The 17,812-nt window shown below is 47.2% G+C and overlaps 1 protein-coding gene across 4 annotated transcripts in view; it reads right to left on the bottom strand.

Annotated features, from left to right (window-relative positions):
* Nucleotides 1-1,282, bottom strand: part of PRRC1 (proline rich coiled-coil 1) — a 44,184-nt gene extending 42,902 nt beyond the window's left edge. The window contains exon 1 of one of the 4 annotated variants that reach the window (XM_034773766.1): nucleotides 1,129-1,282. The gene's annotated coding sequence lies outside the window, so the exon portion shown is untranslated. Of the gene's footprint in view, nucleotides 1-581; nucleotides 893-1,128 lie in introns of those variants that run through there. The other 3 variants (XM_034773772.1, XM_034773769.1, XM_034773768.1) reach the window with 3 other exon arrangements.
* Nucleotides 1,283-17,812: the final 16,530 nt, after the last annotated feature.

Genomic DNA, 17,812 nt, shown 5'->3' with positions numbered 1-17,812 from the left:
ATGAAGTGCCACGTGGGCACAGGAAAGACCATGCACATACAGTCAACAGCAAGAATGGATGCTCACTGACATGTTCAAAGCCCGAGGAAGAGTCAAGCCAAAATCAGAACTTCTTGAGTTTTTCTATACCAGTCCTTTTCTCACTTTTCTAGTATGGATGATATTGATCAGACTACCCCAAGGCCCAGCTGTTTTCTAAACATTTGCTATGAGTATTTAACATTTAATCAAGTATCAGAGGGGTAGCCGTGTTAGTCTGAATCTGTAAAAAGCAACAGAGGGTCCTGTGGCACCTTTGAGACTAACAGAAGTACTGGGAGCATAAGCTTTCGTGGGTAAGAACCTCACTTCTTCAGATGTAAGACATTTTTTTCAGGTTACACCAGTTACACAGGCAGTAAAAACACAGGCAGCTGCAAACGTCCATCTGCAACATTTGCAGGAATTTCACGCCCTGCTAGAAAAGTCCCCTTCAGACTCCAAGCTTGCATTGGTTTGTTTTTCAAAGTTATTCCTACCCCCCCCCCCCCCCATGCAGGAAAGAAACAACTCCTGCCACGGTAACCCGAGTGCAAACCCACCTAGGGAGGCCTTCCTGAGCCGGCCACCACAGCTCCCAGAGGCGTGACGATCTCTCGGGGCCTGCACACACTAGTCAAACACTCGAGGCTGCTGTTTCACTTCGGTTCATTTCGCAGAAGCGCCCCCCGATCCCAGGCTGCGGCCCCGCTGCCAGACTCTCTAGCGCTGTCTACAGCGCAGCTCCGCCCGGCGGCGGGAAGGACCCCGTAAAACAAGCCCCCGTAACGGTAGCAACGGGCCCGCGGCGCTGCGTGACCCCGCAGCCGGCTCTGACGCGGCCGCCGGAGAAGAAGCACCACCCCCAGCCCCGCGCGGGCAGCCTCCCAGAGCAGGGGTCAGAGCGTGAGGAACGGGCGCAGACTCAGTGCAAGGCCTACAACTCCCATGAGACTTGGGGTGGCACCGCACATGCGCAATGCCGCCCGCCGCCGGTCTGGGTTGCCACGTCTCTCTCTCCCGCCGGCGGCTCTGCCCACGCTCCTCGGGGCCGGGTCGCTCCCGCGCGCGCTGTCCCGCCTGGCAGCAGCTTCTCCCTCCCGTCCTCACCTAGCTGCGGGTTCCTCCTTGGCCGGGCCTCGGGCGCCACTTCCCTGGCGCTGCCTGCCGCGTGCCGCCGCTCGCTTCCCGCATCCAAAATGGCTGCGCCTGGGAGCGAGACGCCACCTCCTGCTGCCACGTTCGCCTGCGGCGGGTGGGGCCGGGCGGAGCCGCCTGCTGCGCGTGACCTGGGGCGGGGAGAGACCGGGCACGTACCACCAGGTTCTTGGTGTCCCGCCCGCAGCCTCGGCGGTGAGGTCTGCGTGCTGCCTGTCGGTACCCCACGCCCCGCGGCGGGCATGTCGGGTCTCTTCCCCTCAGCTTGCTCAGACCGCTCCCTAGCGGAGTCGCGTCATGCCCCAACCACCCCTGTGGGGACATATTCGCAGAGCGGGGCCCAGACCTTTGTACCCTCCCCAGCTCCAACAAGCACCACAACAAAGGCTGGTTGTGAACACGGTGCAAAGTGTGGTACAAGTGGGTGTAAGAGGCTGACGTTAGGGAAGAGGAGGCTATGACGTGCAGACAGACCTGGTGCCAGCTTATACTAAGGCTGCTGGGCAACTAGGTTTTGCAGGCATCCGGTTTTCAACCAGAACATCTGGTCGAAAAGGGACTCTTGACGGCTCTGGTCAGCACTGCTAACCGGGCCGCAAAAGTCTAGCCAGCGGGGCTAAGGAAGACTCCCTGCCTGCCCAGTCTCCCAGCCTGCCCTGGCTCTGTGGCAGCCAGCATGTCCGGCTCCTAGGTGCAGGGGCGGCCACCCTGAGCAGCGGCGCTGGCTCCACAGCTCCCATTGGCCAGGAGCCACAGCCAATGGGAGCTGCAGGGGTAGTGCCTGCAGGCAGTGCTCAAAGACCCTGTACCTAGGGGCCGCAGAGACGTGCCAGGTGCTTCTGGCAGGCGCCTGAGATAAGTGCTGCCCAGCCACAGCCGAAACCTCTTGCACACTAACTCACTCCCAACGCCTGCACTCCTCGCCCTCTCCTGCATTCCAAGCCCGTGCTCCAGATCAGAACCCCCTCCCACACCCAAACTCCCTCCCAGAACCTGCACCACACTCCCAACCCCCTGAAACGCCTCTTGCACTCAAGCTCCTTCCTAGAGCCTGCACCCATCACCCTCTCCTGCAGTCCAACCCCCAGCCCTGAGCCCCCTCCCACACCCAAACTAACTCCCAGAGCTCAAACCCCCTCCCACACTCCAAACCCATGCCCCAGCCCTGAGCTCTCTCCTGCACCCCAAAACCCTGCACCCCACACCAAAGCCCATATCCCCAGCCAGGGTGGACTATGGGGAGAGACTTAGCAGAACCTGGGAAAGTCTAACAAACTGTGCCCAGCCTGTGATAGGGGCAGAAGAGACTTTATTCCTCATTAATAAACCAGACCCTAAGAAGGAATGTTACTGGACTGTGATCGGGTGTACCAATCCTAAACTGGACTTGAAGTGTTAATGATTGCCTATGGGAGCAATCAGCCTTGCACTACTACACTTGCTGTATCAAACCTGGAGGGAGGATTAAAAGGGCTGAACCTGCTTCAATTAGGGCCTGACTAAGAAGGAAAGCCCACCTATTGAGCTCAGGCAATAAGAAGCCTGGCTGGAGTCAGGAAGCTCAGTGGGGTAGCTAGGAGCCCAAAGCAGTTGGGAAAGGAAGTGAGTATGCCCAAGATTTTGTACCCTGGTGGAAGAGCTTACAGGGAGCAGGAAGACTCCTGATGAGTGAGGGACTGCCTGGGAGGTGAAGGAAAACTCCTGCAGCAGGATCAGCTGGGTGGCAGAAAGTGGGAAGAAGCTCTTGGACAAGGCTCAAAGGCAGCATTGAGCTAATGCACTGAACAGGCTGAGGCAAAGGCCCAAGACAGGGTAAGGTAGGAAGTGGTCCAGGGAAGTAGCAAGGGGGGGGTCTGTGTAGTCATGGCTTGACTGCCCATTCAAGGGTCCCTGGACTGGAATCCAGGGAAGAAGGGAGGACCTGGGTTCCCTTCCCCTGACGAGGTGTAAGGACTACTGTAACCCCCCTACCGCTATATTAGTGGTAAGGACTAGTGAGTCTGGACTCAAACTGAGTGTTCAACATGAACTTGAACTATTTGTTGTTGGATTACTGGTTTACCCTGGAAGGGGTGGGTCTTTGACTTAGCCGGAGGGTCAAGTCAAAAGGAGAAGCAGATCACCACAGGCCGGAATCATTGCTACCGGGAGGGTGCTGGCCCGTAAATTGTAAGCTTACATGGACACATACCGTACTCCTTTGTAGGCTTATTGAGAAGTCCTGAACGAAGGGAAACTGTGGCAAGGGTACCATGGGCTACTCTGTTTATGGGTGCTCAGGTGGTGGCTGACTGTTATACTTACCATTATAAAGACTCCATTTTCAGTTGCCTATAACTTTGCTAACCTTAAACTGAGCAGGCTGAAATTTTCCATGCCAGGTGTTCATTGGGAAGTTCTAGTGTCTCGATACTTTGGAGCAAGGGCTTGAAATTTGGTAGAAGAGACGCTGTGGTGTCAGGGGTGTCTTTTGTTAACATGGTGAAAACTTGCCCAGATCATAAATCTTTGAGAAGTTACAGTTCAATAGAGGCTTGTTAGAATTTGCTACCTAAATTATCCAAAGATTCCATATGCATTATCCCTCATAGCAACCCAGATTGTGAAGAGGATACATGCAAAGAGCAACTGAACCATCCTAGATCTGAACAGGCTTACCAGGATTGCCCCTGCAAGTGCTTCTCTAGATTGCTGGAGGTGCTGTCCTGCTGGGCACCAGAATTGAGAGCAAGGAGGCGGTCTCTCCTGTGCTCTGTGTTCCTCCATCTGGCACACAGCAAACATGGAGGAGAAAGAGGAAGCTGCCTAACTTAAACAATGCAATGGGGTAAGGAACAGGGGTAGAGAGGCACTGAGACAGGTGCAGGAGGGTGAGTGGATAGAAGCCTGGTGTGAAGGAAGGAAGGTTAGGAGCAGGAGGCTCTAGGGTTGCCAACTGAATAATCACACAAACCCAAACACCCTTGCCCTGCCCCCTACCCCTTCCCCGAGGCCCTGCCCACTCCATCCCCACTCTCTCTGTTGCTGGCTCTCCCCCACCCTCCCTCACTCTCACCAGGCTGGGGTTGGGATGCAGGCTATGGGCTGGGGCGGAGGGGTTTGGCGTGTGGGAGGGGGCTCTGCGCTGAGCTTGGGGCAGGGAGTTGGGGCGCAGGAGGGAGTGTGGGGTGCAAGCTCTGGGAGAGAGTTTGGGTGCTGGAGGGGGCTCAGGGAGGAGGTCGGGTGTGGGAAGGTGTGTGGGGTGCAGGCTCTGGGCCAGGGCTCAGGGCTGTGGCAGGGGATTGGGGTGCAGGAGGGGTACAGGCTCTGGAGGGAGTTTGGATGCAGGAGGGGGCTCAGAGCTGGGAGAGGGTAAAGGGTGCGGGCTCTGGCTTGGTGGCGCTTACCTCGAGTGGCACAGCGGGGCTAAAGCAGGCTCCCTGCCACTCCCAGAAGCGGCCAGCACATCCCTGCAGCCCCTGGAAGGGGGCCAGAGGTCTCAGTGAGCTGCCTGTGCCCCGAGTGCCGACTCCACAGTTCCCATTGGCTGGGAACTGCGGCCAATGGGAGATGAGGGGGCAGAGCTTCCCTTAGCCTTGCTGCACCACTGACCAGGAATCACCTGTGGTAAGAGGGGCCAGGGTGCTCTCCGCACTGCCCCCTCTTTGTGCTGCTCCTGGAAGTGGCCAGCATGTCCCTGCGGCGGGGCAGGGGACTCCGCGTGCTGCCCCTGCCTGCAGGCACCGCTCCCGCATCTCTCATTGGCCGCAATTACATGCCAGTCGCTTCCAGGAGCAGCGTGGGGCCTGGACAGGCAGGGAGCCTGCCTTAGCCCCGTTGCGCTGCCGGACTTTTAGTGCCTAAAATCTCCCTCTTTGGCTTCAGTAGCCTCCAGCCGATAGAGCCCCATTCTGGGAGACCGCCGATGAAACCTGAAGAGTTGGCAACCCTATCTACAAGAGCAGCAGTCTGAGTCTTAGCTATGACAACAGCTTGCTTTTAGCAAGTACAAGTACCCCTGGATGGGGTCTCTGCTATTAAATAGGTTAGGGTTCAATCCTCCAAAGACTCACGCACATGCTTAACTTTATGGATGTGAGTAGTCCTACTGACTTCTCTCTCTGACAACCAGTTATCATAAAACAGTCTCAAAGTTGTGAGATGCAGCTAAGCTTTACTTGCTATAGCAGCCATCATTCAAGAAGATTCCCAAAATTATGCTAGGTTATTGGTTAATTATGAGATATTTTAATTAATATCTGAAAAGCCCCTCCTCCCTGTTTTATCAGTATCACAATTACTATCAATATCACATAAACCACTCCATGATTCTAAACCATCTCTTGTGTTACCTATAGCAATGGCAAAGAATTCACACTGGCCTCCTACATGAACTTCTGGAACCAGAACCAGTGTGAATATGAAAGAACGTCTGGTATTAGATTATTCCTGTGTCTACAATAATGCAGAAGAGCTCAGAGTAAGTTCACTAGCTTGTCTCTTTCACCAACAGAAATTGGTCTGATAAGGGACATTACCTCACCCACCTCGCCTTGCAAAACAACCTGATATTTTGGACAAAAATATAAATGTATACTAAAGCAATTATGGTAGGGAATTGTAAAAAAAAAAAATTAATCACCACAAAGCATTTTTATCTGTGAATTTTATATTGCATTAAGAAATTCAGAGTTAAGGCTCTTACATCAGTTGAAACATAGTCCTTTTCAGTATAATGTATTTTTTATTCTTGAATATGCTAAGAACTTTTATGCCCTAAAAGAGATGTGCAATTTGATTGTGTTATAGTAGTGTAATTTCATGTATCTGATATGTATGTACATTTTCAGCCCTAAAATTACATTCAAATTCTATAAAGATGCTTGATATTTTTGAAGGAAAAAATTAGTTATGTTGTGACATTGCACTCTATATGCTTTATGGAAATATGCTTATGAATATGACATCACTGGAATATACTTTACGCTAAATACCCCTTGTATGGTGTCATTAGAAAGCTTGTAATCTACTAAGTGTGTTCATCCTATTTGTTTGCATGTATTATTTCTATATCTGGAGTTAGGAGAATAAGATATAAACTTGTATCACTGATGTAAACATATTAAGGGTACGTCTATACTTACTTCCTGGTCCGGATGTAAGCGATTGATCTTCTGGGATCGATTTATCGCGTCTTGTCTAGACGCGATAAATCAATCCCGGAAGTGCTTGCTGTCGACGCAGGTACTCCAGCTCGGCGAGAGGAGTACGCGGCATCGACGGGGGAGCCTGCCTGCCGCATCTGGACCCGCGGTAAGTTCGGACTAAGGTACTTCGAATTCAGCTACATTATTAACGTAGCTGAATTTGCGTACCTTAGTCCGAAGTGGGGGGTTAGTGTGAACCAGGCCTGTGTGGAGGCCATTAAGGGTGCTCTCCCCGCACAGGTTCGAATCCTGCCAACTACACCACTAACAGATTCGGTCACAGAGACTCCCCTCGAGACTGTCACTCGATGAGCTGGGATACTCCTGATAACAACCCTCCTGCCAGAACAGGTTGCCCCTCCACTCCTGTCTTGCTGAGTTAGGCACAGACCCAGAGGTTGGGCCCCGCTTCTCTGCAGTTCACTGAAACTGAGATTCACTCAGCCCAGGGGCTTCTTAGTTAACAGGCACTTTCCCAGTGTTCAGCCTTTCTGAGAGCCTGAACCCCAAATAAATCTGTTTTACTCTGTATAAAGCTTATGCAGGGTAAATTTGTAAATTGTTCTCCCTCTATATCACTGATAGAGAGAGACGCACAGCTGTTTGCTCCCCCAGGTATTAATCACTTACTCTGGGTTTATTAATAAACAAAAGTAATGTTATTAAGTATAAAAAGTAGGATTTAAGTGGTTTCAGGTAATGACAGAACAAAGTAAGTCACCCAGCAAAATAAAGCAAAAACATGCAAGTCTAAGCCTAATACATTAAGAAACTGATTACAGGTAATATCTCATCTTCAGAGATGTTTCAATAAGCTCCTTTCACAGACTAGACTCCTTCCTAATCTGTTATCTTCGTACACATAAAAGCAAACTCGTAACTCAAATCACCAAATTAAATTTGATCAACATTCCAAAGAAATTCACTTTTAGGTTGGGAATAAGCTTGAAGATGTTGACCCCCAAAATATTTTTTCAGAAGGTTATAAGCACCTGAAAATAAGTGACTTTGAATGAAAGAATCTGTCAGCCATATAGTGTTGCTTCTGTTAAACCCAAGTAGTTAGCCAGTATCTGGGGCCTTGCAAGTTATTTCTGTTTGGAGGAGAAATTGCTGAGAGTCAGGTATTTCTTTGGTGCAGTCCTGTTTATTTACAAAGAATGTACACAACGGTTCTGTTTCTTTGAACACAATACAAACAAAAGCAGGACTCTGTTTATTTGTTCACAGTTCCAAACCTGCCTTTCTATCCAGCACTACCCTAAAAAACTCTCTCTCAGGGCCTCACTACTAGTGCTTCTCTTGCTGTCACCGACTTTCAGGCAGCTTTCTCCTGGTCTGTTTCCCTTTTTACGCACACACCAATAGACAGCTACAACCAAATCAATCCCAGCCCCTGGGTTTGCATTCAGTCCAGTCCTTGGGTGGTGGTTTCCATTGTTTTAGCTATCACTAAAAAAGGGAGCATTTAACGGTTCTCTCATTAGCCTGAATGGAAGGCAGCTAATATATCCATCGACTTCAACTAAGTTTGTAACTGCCCATAGATCAAAGACATGCTTGCTGGAACCCATCCAATCTCCAGCATAGCACTACTGAATTGACTCCTCCCCCCCTCCCGTAGGTGAAGATCTTGCATGCCTAACCCTTAGGAAACCATCGAGAAATGCTCTAGTAATACCCACTCCAAATACAGCTTTGTTAACTATGCTAATCATCTACCCAGAGAAAGTGTGTCCTTGAAAACGGCTTTGGAGCTGTGCTCCGGCTCCGCTCCAGCTCCAGGCAAAAACCTGCAGCTCTACTGCTCCGGAACTGCTCCACGCTCCAGCTCTGGGCTCTGCTCCAAAGCCCTGCTTGAAAAGAAGCTTCCAGGCCCCAACAGCATATAGAAATAGAACTCTACATTTGAATACCTTAGCTGCAACCTTTCAAAACTGTTTCCACACATTTAAATCTGTCTTCATAACCCTTGTCATTCCAATTATCAAATGGTATGGTGAATACAATGAGAAATACCCTATAAAATGCATAACAAAAAGTCTGCCCTGGAGCTACTATCAACTAAGTAGTTCAGGAAACACTTAATTTTTCCCCCCTCAGTAGCACATTTATTCTTTGATTCAGTCTAGTGCTAGTAAGTTCTTTAACTTCCTTGTTGCAGATCTTCTTCCCTGACACCCCTCACAATATACCAGCAAGTACATCTAAAGCTGTCACAGGGTCAGGTAGTAATATGCAGTTAGGCAAGACGTTAGAGAGCCATAGTGGGTGAGGTAATATCTTTTATTGGACCAATATGGCTACAACATAGCATACATTAGGCTGGACAAGCAGCTTACAACCTGTCTGAGGCAAGGGGGAAGCTCGGAAGGAAGTGAGATGTCGAAGGAATTATTTTTCTGTTCTGTTCCTCTGCCCCTTCTACAGAGAAAATTATAACTGCACAATCAAGCCCTTAGGGAAATGGCATCAACCTTTCCAGACTACTGTACCCCTTTCAGGAGTCTAATTTGTCTTGCGTACCTCCAAATTTCACTCCACTTAAGAACTAGTTGCTTACAAAATCAGACATAAAAATATAAAAAAGTGTCACAGCACACTATTACTGAAAAATTGCTTACTTTATCATTTTTACCATATAATTATAAAATAAATCAATTGGCATATAAATATTGTACTTATATTTTAGCATATAGAGCAATATAAAATGAATCAATTTTAGTTTGTGCTGACTTTAGTAGTGCTTTCTATGTAGCCTGTTGTAAAACTAGACATATCTAGAAGATCTCTGTGTACCCCCAGGGGTATACATAGCCCTGGTTGACAACCACTGCCTTAGGGCTATATAGCGTTTCCTATCATTGCTGTATTTGAATGCCTCCCGAGTTAATTGGATTGGCATAGAGAGAATCCTAGTGGACATCATGGAATCTTTAACTCTTCATCTTTCTCTGATTATGGGAACCTTAAACACTTCATAATTAAGTACCCAAGAGAATATTTTAGAGTCATTACTTTAACACTTTTTAAGCACATTCAAATACATTAACATTAAAATGTTGGAAAAGTAGCTAATTTATCTTTTTGCTGTGTAGAGGGAGCTCAAGGCTTCATTCCTATCTCTGTTTGAGCTTTTAAAATCAGAGATACTTTCAGTAGTTCAGGGACATCATCACTGTCAGAATGTTTTTTCAGCATTCTGAATCTCCCTACATTTTCAAGCCAAGTAGAGACATTGAAAACTATCCCATTGTATTTAATTAGTGACATCTTTCCAAGGTGTGGAGCATTACCACATTGAAAGAAAGCGGGGACGGAGGAAATGATTAGCTAGCCAGGGTGCATGGACAGACCACAGCTTTCATTTAAAAGAAAATATTAAGCCTAGCTCAACAAAGGGGATTTAGGCTCAGTGTCACAATACCTAACATATAGGTGCCCTGCTGCCTAGTGGAATCTGCAAGTGAGGCACCCAGACTCCCTATGCAATGCATTGATAAATTTAGGTGCCCAAGAATGGGATTCACAGAAGCTAGCATGTTGAGTGGGGAGCTTCCTAAACTAGTCTGTGGGAAATGCTGAAAATAGGGGTGGGGCCTCACTCCTGCCCTTCAAAGGGAGTTAGGTGTCTAATTGAGGGCAAATCTACACTTAAGACACTGCATCAGTGCAGCTGCACTGCTGTATCGCTTTAATGAAGACACTCTACACTGAGTGGAGAGAGCTCTCCCATTGGCATAGTAAATCCAGCTTCCCTAGAGGTGATAGCTATGTCCAGTGGTAAGCTGGAGCTGGTTTGCACCGGTTCGCAAGAACTGGTTGTTAAATTTAGAAGCCGGTGTAGAACCGGTTCCTAAAGGGGCAGGCGGGTGAGCAAACTCCGGTCCGCGGGCCACATCCGGCCCGTGGGACCGTCCTGCCCGGCCCTCCTGAGCTCCCAACTGGGGAGGCTCCCCCAGCCCCTCCCCCGCTCCCCCTCCGTCCCCCCCTCCCCCCCCCCCGCAGAGCCCCAGCGCGCTGCGCTGCCAGCACCAGCGCTCTGGGCAGCTCTGCAGCTCCTTCCGCTTTGAGTGGCATGGTCAGGGGGTGGGGCTGCGAGCTCCAGCAGCCGCGCAGCATCCTTACACAGCAGCATGGTAAGGAGGCCGGGCCAGGGCTGGGAGGAGGGGTTGGCTAAGGGGTGGGGAGCAGTTGGAGGGGGCAGAGGCTCGGGGGGGATGGCCAGGGGATGGGGAAAGGGAGGGGGTTGGGTAGGCCTGGGAGTTCCAGAGGTCTGTCAGGGTGGTGGTGCATGGGGTCGGGGCAGTCAGGGGACAGGGAGCGGGGCGAGTTGGGTAGGGGGTAGGGTCCTGGGGGGGCAGTTAGGGTGGGGGGTCTTGGGAGGGGGTGGTCAGGGGACAAGGAGCGGGGGGGAGTTGATGGGTTGCAGGTTCTGAGGAGGGCAGGATGTGGGTTGGGGTCAGATGGGGGGGGAGAAGACAGGCATGTGGGGCTTGTACTCACCGCGTGGTTCCCTACCGGGTTTTTGGCGGCACTTCGGCAGCGGGGGTGGGGTGTCTTCATTCACTCTGGGTTTTCGGCGGCAGGTACTTCACCCGGAGTGAGTGAAGACCCTCCCCGCTGCCAAAGTGCCGCCGAGGACCCGGTAGGGAACCGGTTCTTAGGATTTTGGGAGCTCATCACTGGCTGTCATTGGGAGAAGCTCTCCCACCGACATAGCACTATCTACACAGGGTTAGGTCAGTATAACTGCGTCGCTCAGGAGTATGAAAAATCATACCGATATAGGTCTGTGGTGTAGACCAGACCTCACTGTTGGACCTCACCTATTTCTCCTCTGCATTCACAGCCATGAACCCTCTCCTGAAGGTAGGCAGAGAGATGATGACTCAAATGGTTCCAACCCTGCTGATGAACCATGTGGGTATCAATATGATGCCACATGATGGAATTTGTTTCCCACCCACTCCCGTTGGCTTATTTAAAAACCGAAGAGATTAATACATAAACAACCCACACCCTCTTAAATGCATTCTAAAGTTGCATAGTCAAGCATTCAAAAGATAAGAAATACTAGAATTAATGTTGCCTGTGCGGCATATACTATTTTTGCACAAGATCCCATCTCATTCAATGCACAGGACAGACCAGGCTCTGGGAATGAATCAGGGTTATATAGAGAAGGAGACGGTTGTCTTTGTGACCTTTGCCTCATTTGATGCAGAAGTTGGAAGGTCTGTACTTATTGTGAGTAATGAGAAAATGGTGGGCCTAAGCCACCCATAACTAAAGTCCCTCCCTCTTAGCTGGCATGGAGGGACCAATGAACCCAAGCCACAACTGAATACTGTGAACAAGTGAAAAAACAGGGACGGGAGTGATGGTCATAGGGTGAAGATCAGGTAGCCAGAAGGGGGCACAAAGCTGAGAGCCCCAGACAGTGGCCACGGCTCCTCAAAGGTTTCTTAGAAGTCAGTGGATGCTGCCCAAAAAAATTGTGCTTGGACTCGGAGGTATGACTGAACAAGGCAACAGAAATAGGCCTGTAGCTCAGAGTACCCCACCCCAATCAAACTTCCTTCTCCTGGACTGATGGCTGGTCATCTTGGCCAGTGCCAGGAGGAAGTTGACTAGGAGATCTCACAACTTTTTGGGGCCACTGATGAGGTGAGCCAGGATAGAAAGTCTGTAGTGAATGAGACAGGGAATTGCAGGAAGAGAAGTCTCATGGTGGTTGAATCATGAAAACATAGGGCTAGAAAGGACCTCAAAAGGTCATCTAGTCCATCTCCCTGCAGTGAGGCAGGATTAAGTATACTTATACTAATACCTGTCAGGGATGGTCTAACCCAGTGGTGGGCAATCTGCGGCCCGCCATCAGGGTAATCCGCTGGCAGGCCACAAGACAGTTTGTTTACACTGACCGTCTGCCTGAATGGCTGCTCACAGCTCACAGGCTGCCATGACACCACAGTATATATACACACGTGCTTGTATTCCCCCTTTGAAAATGTCACATGTGTTTCTTTAAATTGGACCTTGTTGTATTGGTTTCACACCACAGTTTTTTAACAGGACAAGTTTACTAACTGGAGGTTCACTATGGGCCTGATTCTGCACCTGCTGAAGTCCACAGAAGTCTTGCCATTGACTTCAGTAGGTACAGGATCCAGCCCTGTAACTAGAATTGCAACCAGCATTGGATCATGTTACAGGAGGTCAGACTAAATTATCACAATGGTCCTTTCTGGCCTGGGAATCCAGGAATCTAGCAATTTAAGTTCTATTCCAGTATAGAGATAGATATAGATATTAGACATCAGATATCAGTCTAAGCGGTCTCCATTATGTACAACAGAGCAAATATTGCAATGCCAATGTATGATACCCACATACAATACCTCCAACATATATCCAGTTGCAGCTGGGAGGAAGAAGGCCATGGATTATGTTTTGAAATAAGAGCTGGAATGACGATTGATTTGTAGTTCTTTGTGCTTCTCCTGGAAGGGTGCGTATTTAGGTGCTATGTAGCCATGCCAGATAGTTGGCTCATGCCTTCAGATATAATATGATCTAACTAAATATTCCTGTCTCTTATCTACATGGTCTGTATCCAGAGGGCTATTTTACTATTAAAAGAGTGCTTACCCCTTCTGGGGTTCCAAAGTCTTTCTTCAGCAGTCCTAGGCAGTCTTCTCCAGTACTGCCCTGATGGTGCCATTTCTCAACTGGTCAGTAGGGAAACGCAGGCCCACCTTCTACTCCAGGTTCCAGTCCAGGGACCCTCAACATAGAAATTCTGGCCTTTACTCTCCCTGGCTTCACTACTCCTTTCCACTCCTAGGTCTCCCCCCTTTCTCTGAAAGTTCCAGCTCCAAACCTCCTCCTTCTTCCCAGGGAGCATCTGCTGCCCTTGTCTGTTGCCAGCTTCCTGGCTTAATAGGCCCCTCCTATTCCTTCCTAGCTGAGCCTGCTTACAATCAAGCTTTGCTCCCTGGCTCTTCCTCCAGGTGCAGCCTGCGGAATTAACCTACCTGGCCACCTTAACCCCTTCCAGTCCTGTATGGGGTGGATATACCATCACACTGAGATTAAACAAATGTAGTTGACAAGCTAAAAGCCAAAGGTATCTTTGAAAGTAGATCAGTTAGTGATAAAGGAAAGAAGGAAAGCTTTTAAAAGTAGGAACCTTCTCTTTTGTAAGTGTGTCAGGTGACAGTGGCTTTAAAACTAGTCATAAGAGGCACAGTCGAAAGGGAAAGCAAGGAAAAAATATTCATCACTCAGTACACAAGTGCATAAAACACATAAAACAGTACAGTGAGGTGATTAATGAGGTCTCAGCAGACCAGAGAGGCTGATGAGAAATGGATTCAAATTGCTTTGTTTTATTATTCTAGAGAGGGTCAGTAGATTTGTTTCCTCATCTCATTTGGTTAAGGAAAACTTCAGACAATGTGTCACCTAATTAGCAGAAATAATAGTGAGGGGGCAGATATTTTAGGGAAAATACACTAATTCCTTTTACATGTAAGGTGTCAAATTCTGTTCCAAGTTACACCAGGGTATATCCAGAATAACTCCACTTACTTTCCTGGTCTCTAGAACCTATGCCTATCCTACTGACTCTTTCTCAAATCCCCTGATAGAGGGTGTGCCAAATTTATTATGATAGAGCTTTTATTTAATTAATTAATTTAATGTAATAAGGGTGAGACTTGAGTAAATTCATTTGCTTAAGAACTCTGGCCAAATCCTGCTCTGAGTTACATTTGGGTAAATCCAGAGCAACACTACTGAAGTCAGAGGAATGACTTGGTAAAAATTTTAGTGGTGTTATAGTTATATGTCAGATTCTGTGTATTTTAAGTAATTATTCCCCACTACCAAAGGGAAATCAGTGGTCAAATGGCAAGTCATCGATTAATCAGTAGAAATGATCTGTGTTTTGTTTATATGCATGGCCTTTCATTTTAGAACAATTTGTCTTTCTCACATTGTGGCTAGGGAAATAGATATAGGTATTTCTTTCCATTTTCCTACATGAATAGGATTTCTCTAAATTATGCATGTGCCTGTGAGGGAAAATTTGCACACTGCTGTGGGGATAAGTAGACTTTGTTTTAAAATGGAGCTGTTACTTTGCAGCTGTAAGTAGTCCTGTCTTTGCAATTTTATAAAAGCTTACTGGGATGATCACTTGGAGGAAAGAAAAGTGTTTAAATGTACCCGTACAGAGTAAAATACAAAGGTTCGCAATCTTCTAAACTCTTTTCCTCCAAGCACGCAAAGTGTGATATTGCTAAGTCTCATCACCTGAGGAACTATAGCTCTCAACTCCCACCTAAAACAATAGAGTCAAAAATCATCAATATCAGAGACAAATGTGGGGGGGGGGAATCAGAGGAGGCCTCTGGAAAGTGAAATAAAGCTTTAGAGAGCTCTGTATTAAAGTGACTTTGAAGAAAAAAAGAAATGACTATTCTAGGCAATCACAGCTGGTAATACCTTTCACTCCAGAATTTATTCTGCTTCTGGTTTCCAATCCTTTTAATCAGTTACTCTAGATGTAGCCAGTTTATGGGCCAGTTACACACAAACTGGATCCTCTCCTCCTTTTGCATCACTGCTACACCATCCTAACCCCTACCTTGTTGTAGGGGTTGTATTGGGGAAGGAGGCAGCATGTCACGGATGGAGCGCAGCTATGCTCTGCTAGTTCTCAACTGGTAGATGGTCCCTTGACCTTTGGGGTCCATAGTCAACAACTTTGGCTGGGGCCCATGCAGATTGGCCCACAGAATCAAGAAGTCATAACCAATTCCCTGATGATCCCCTCCCATTTGCCTCTGCTGGGCACAGGAGAGAATCTGACCCCAAGATAGCAATTTCCCCACACCTTTAAAGGACATTATGAACAGCCAAAGGGGTGGAGCTAAAAGAAACAAGGAGGCTGCTAACACGATGTTGATTCATAAAAATAGATAAGAAAATTTTCCAAATAGATAGCTGTGCAAGTTGGCCCTATTTAGGAAAGATCTGCGTTCTTATCATACAAGAAGACTCTGAAAACTGGAGTAATAGAAATGGGATGAAATTTAATGGTGCAAAGTGCAACGTCATGCACTTAGTGACTAACAACAAGAATTTCTGTTATAAACTGGGGACTTATCAGAGCAGGAGAGAAACTTGGGTGTACTGGTGGATCACAGGATGACCATGGGCCACCAATGTGATGCAGCTGTGAAAAAGGCTAATACAATCCCGGGATGCATCAGGCAAGGTATTTCCAGTAGAGATAGGGAAGTGTTATCACCATTATATGAGGCATTGGTGAGACCTATGTGCAATTCTGGTTTCCCATGTTTAAGAAAGATGCATTCAAACTTGGAACAGGTGCAAAGAAGGACTACTAGGATGATCAGAGGAATGGAGAACCTACCTTACAAGAGGAGAGTTAAGGAGTTGGCTTGCTTAATCTAACAAAACAAAGGCTGAGGGGAGATGTGATTGCTCTCTATAAATACATCAGCTGGATAAATACAAGGGAGGGAGAGGAGTTATTTACATTAAGTGCCAATGTTTCCACAAGAACAAATGGATATAAATTGGCTATCAACAAGCTTAGGCTTGAAATTAGACGAAGGTTTCTAACTATCAGAGGAGTGATGTTCTGGAACAGCCTCCAAGGGGAGCAGTGGAGGCAAAAATCATAACTGTTTTCAAGACTGAGCTTGACAATTTTATAGAGCAAGTTTGTGCCGATACAGAGGAGGACCGGAATATCATACAAGAACATACTTGTAAATGGGAGTAATAGAAATCGGATCAAATTTAATAGTGCAAAGTGCAAGGTCATGTATTTAGGGACTAAGAACAAGAATTTTTGCTATAAACTGGAGACTTATCAGTTGGATGTGACAGAGGAGAAGAAAGACCTGGGTGTATTGGTTGATCACAGGATGACTATGAGCCATCAGTATGATGAAGCCGTGAAACAGGCTAATGCAGTCCTAGGATACATCAGGCAAGGTATTTTCAATAGAGACAGGGAAGTGTTAGTACTATTACACAAGGCACTTGTGAGAACTCATCTGGAAAACGGTGTGCAATTCTGATCTCCCATATTTAAGAAAGATGCTATTCAAACTGGAACAGGTGCAGAGAAGGGCTATTAGGATGATCTGGAGGGGCAGGGCTGCAGAAGCTTCTGGGGCGGCCTGGCCCTGGTGCTGTGTTAGGGTTGGGTGCAGCCTCACTGCCAAGTCCATGTCTTGGGGGAGGCCTGCAGAATATTTAAATATTGCACGCAGAACTTTTATTTTTTTGACACAGACTTTTTGGAGTAATACAAGAATAATTATACAAGGACACAACAATCATCCATTTACCCTGGTATCTGGTCTGTGAGAGTGGCCAACAATGAGTACTTAAGAAGATGTAATACATCCTTAATGCACTCTCCTTTATGACCTGGCGAGAATTTCTTCCTGACCCCAGGGGGTGATCAGCTTGCACACTGAAGCATGGCTTTATATTGTATATGCTAGCTATTAATATAACTGCACAAGTGGTATTTTTATTCTTATAAATGTCTAACCCATTTTTAAAATTACTAACTTGTTAATCTAAATAATATCCTGTGTCAATGAGTTCAGACATTTGTTCTGCTAGTCTGTAAACATGTATATTTACAAAGCAGCTACAGATATTATCTGTGCACGTACTTTGACATACTTAACATGGTTACAGTCAGAGCAGTAACTAAGTAAAACTGCGTCATGTGTCTGATGAAGTGGTTATTCACCCACAAAAGCTTATGCTCCAATACTTCTGTTAGTCTATAAGGTGCCACAGGACTCTTTGTCGCTTTTTACAGATCCAGACTAACACAGCTACCCCTCTGATAAGTAAAACTGGTAACTTTTTATGCAATAATTCTGCTCCCTATGTGTATTTAAAGGAATAGCAACTTCCTTCTGTGATAAAAATCTGGTTAGCCCTGGAGAGCCAATATTCACGGGATTCTAAGCTCAACTGTTGTCTTACACTTGAAAAAATGGAAAGGAATAATTACATAAATCTTGCCACAATCCAGGCACAATCCAGGCAGTGATGACTAAGCTAAATGTTGCTTCCATTTTAAATAATCCTATGAAAGAGGCAGCCTTCAACCGTATGTAGTGCACATGAATTGTTAGTATTATTCAAAAAAAGGTGGTAAAGCTTCATCAATGCCATCCATTAAGGCTGATGGTTTTTGATACTTGTGTCAGTGCCTCTGAGAGAAGGAACATTTTTGATCTTCACATAGAATCATAGAATTGTATGCCTGGAAGGACCCTCGAACAATTTTCTAGTCCATTCCCCTGCACTCAAGGCAAGACTAAGTATTATCTAGACCATCCCTGATAGGTGTTTGTCCAACCTGCTCTTAAAAATTT

Source organism: Trachemys scripta, chromosome 6, assembly GCF_013100865.1.
Source record: "Trachemys scripta elegans isolate TJP31775 chromosome 6, CAS_Tse_1.0, whole genome shotgun sequence".
In the NCBI taxonomy this organism is placed as follows: domain Eukaryota; kingdom Metazoa; phylum Chordata; order Testudines; family Emydidae; genus Trachemys; species Trachemys scripta.
This window is presented reverse-complemented; position numbering and strand designations above follow the sequence as displayed.